The sequence below is a fragment of the Suncus etruscus genome, chromosome 9, assembly GCF_024139225.1.
Source record: "Suncus etruscus isolate mSunEtr1 chromosome 9, mSunEtr1.pri.cur, whole genome shotgun sequence".
Lineage (NCBI taxonomy): Eukaryota > Metazoa > Chordata > Mammalia > Eulipotyphla > Soricidae > Suncus > Suncus etruscus.
The window spans coordinates 4,410,380-4,413,312 of NC_064856.1; the positions used below are offsets into that span (position 1 = coordinate 4,410,380).

Here is a 2,933-nt window from a genome sequence, read left to right on the forward strand (position 1 = left end):
CTGCATGCAAGGCAAATGCCCTACTGCTGTGCTATAGTCCGGTCCCCTTATTCAGATTTTTATATATGGCTACCTACTTTATTACCTTTTATACTGCATGTGAGGTTGGATCTGTTTGCAACAGAACAAAGCTAATTACAACTTTTGTGGGCTAAGTATAGCATAATGATAGAGTGTCATTCAAGGGCAGTGCTGAGCTGAGAATCCTGTTGGCAGGCCAAGACAGGGGTTATTCAGCTTCTTGAGGATAGCTTCGGGGCTCACTAAATGAATGCAGAGCTATAAGTTATCCAAAAGTCTGAGCAGGTCACTGAACAATCAGCTTGACTTTGAGAGGAAAGCCTCCTGTCTGTTTTGCCAATTTTCTCTTGGCCTTTATCTTTAGAGAAGAAACTTCAAATGTTCATGAAGCTGATATTTGATATAGAGGATGAACACTAATTTCAGAGATCACAGGATTGTCAAAATCAAGGGAATTATAAGAGAGTATCCTTGGGACAAACAACAATGAAAACAATGAAAGCCATCTAGCCATCTCCCAAATGGTATAACTGGCACAATTTCCACCTGTAAATTGTTCATTTCTGGTTTTAATAATTAAATATATCAGCTTCAAATCCTTTCCCTTCTACGTCTGTTTTGTAATTTTATATGTGCTTTGGTAGTTTTTTCTTATAGCTGCTACCTTTAATTTTATAACTTTAGATATTTGTTGATCATTTAGTTTCAATGATGTAAAAATATCTGACCTCTGGGAATTTTGAAGCGCATATGTAGGTGAAACAAAAGGTATTTCTGCTCCTTTTACAGATTCTAACTCAAAATAAGAAAGTATTATTACACTCATGGCCAGTTTGTTATTGAAAGATCCATTATTTAGAAAAATATCTGACTTCTTTTCCTTATTCAAAATTTTCCTTGCTATTCACTCTGCCATTTGACTTTCTCCTGAATTCCTCATGCTATGTATTAATACTTGAATAACAACATCTAATGAGAAATGTTCAAAGACTCAGAGGGAATAGAGAAAACAAAAGACATGTCCAGTGCTGTCACCAGAATCCCATCTCTTACCCCAGGAATGAAGCCACTATTTAGCCTTTGAACCCAAAGCAAAGTGTATAGTTTCTTACTAACCACTGTGCCTTCCTTTGTAAAAAGGACTTATAGAAATCTAGCCTTAATACACATGGGATGGAAAAAAGGACTAAAATAAAAAAAGAAAATATATTATTGTTTGATTTAACCAATGAGAAATGCTTTTTGCTAAGCCAAAAAGCTGTTTGGTGAGATAAGCCTAATTTATGAAAAAGAGAAGCTAAAGGATATTCGTGATAACACCTTACCTGATCTGATCCTTAAAGTAAATTTTCCTTAAAATGTGTCATTACTTTTTCTCATGGGTGAAATTTATAGCTGTCATTTATATGTAAAAATAAGCAGTGGGCAATAAATTCTAAAACTTCTCTTGTTAAATCATAAAAATAATACATAATGAGGAACTTTTTAGGTAACTATTAAAAAGTTCTTAATTTTTCTGATGCTACGAAATGTGGGTCTTAGAATTAAAATTTCCTCACATCTTATTCATGGAAATATGTGTTTTAAAACATTTTAAGAGTGGGACTGATACTTTTTTACACTCTTTACCTGCTTTGTATGGTGGGTATTGCCCTTTGTTTTATGAGACTCAGTAGCAGAAATAAAATATAGAATTACAATCAACTCAATTTTTGCAGTAGTCTTAAGGAGGAAAAAGGATGGAAATGTTAATACATTTGGCTTGAAAAAGTTTGGGCATAATATGGTAATTTAGACTATAGTCTCACTCATTATCACCATATAAGTTTCTAATCCAAAGTCTATATTCTCGGTGCTTTAGGTTTCCTTGATTTGTTCTGTATAGTTAACTTGCATTGCCAACTGTACAATAGAATTATTGCTGTATCCACTCCCCATATACAGAGGAAAAGTAAAAGCAAAAACTTGTAAACCTTAGTGCCATTGTAGATTTTTGAATATCAGAAGCATGAAATATAACTTTTTAACAGCTATGAAATTTTCCCATAATAAAAATATGGGGACTTATGATTTAGTTTAATGCTTTATACATTAACAATAAATGGCAGCTTTAAAAAACAGCTGAAGTCATCCAAGAAGCACTTCTCAATATTATGTCTCAGATAAAAATATTCAGGTTTGTGTGTGAATATTAAAAATATGTGAATATTAAAAAGCATATAATAACTTTCTTTTCTTCTTTTTTTTATTATGGAATGCTTCATAAATTTGCATGTCATCCTTGCGCCAGGGCCATGCTAATCTTCTCTGCATCATTCCAATTTTAGTATATGTGCTGCCGAAGCGAACACATAACTTTCTTTTCTTAACCAAACTCATTTATAATAGAAGCACAGAGTTTATTAGATCAAGTCTTTCTATATGATTTGAACATAGTAGAGTTTATGATGCAAAAAAATACCAAAAATATGCTCTCTCTGAGTTTTTCTCTAAACAGCATTATTTGGTAGAGAAGGCTTTTATTGGCTGGAGTCAATATAGCAAGTAGATAACTTGCATTAGCCACATGAAAGGTTTGATCCTGGAATTATATCTTCTCCCCCAAACCTGCCCCAAGTGATACACAAGTGAGCACAGAATCAGGAGTAAACCTTGACTATTTCTGGGAGTGCCCCTAAACAAAATCTAAACAAACAAAATACACTGATTTTTCTGTAACTAGTCTATATTTGTTTGAATCTTCACCAAAGCATAAAGAAAATGAGCAATTCAGTAGATTATCTTTAACTAAACAGGGCAATGAAGCAGCTCTCCAATCAAAACCTGGAAACAAAAAAAGTACCCAAGAAGAATGACCACTTTCCTTCCATTGACTCCATTCCATAGTACCATACTTTATGGACACTTTTCAA

General features: G+C 33.4%; 1 non-coding gene across 1 annotated transcript; it reads right to left on the reverse strand.

The window, feature by feature from the left end:
• Positions 1–2,265: 2,265 nt before the first annotated feature.
• Positions 2,266–2,372, reverse strand: LOC126019901 (U6 spliceosomal RNA). The gene has a single exon (XR_007499512.1). It is a non-coding gene; the product is annotated as a U6 spliceosomal RNA (small nuclear RNA).
• Between the last annotated feature and the right edge of the window lie 561 nt (positions 2,373–2,933).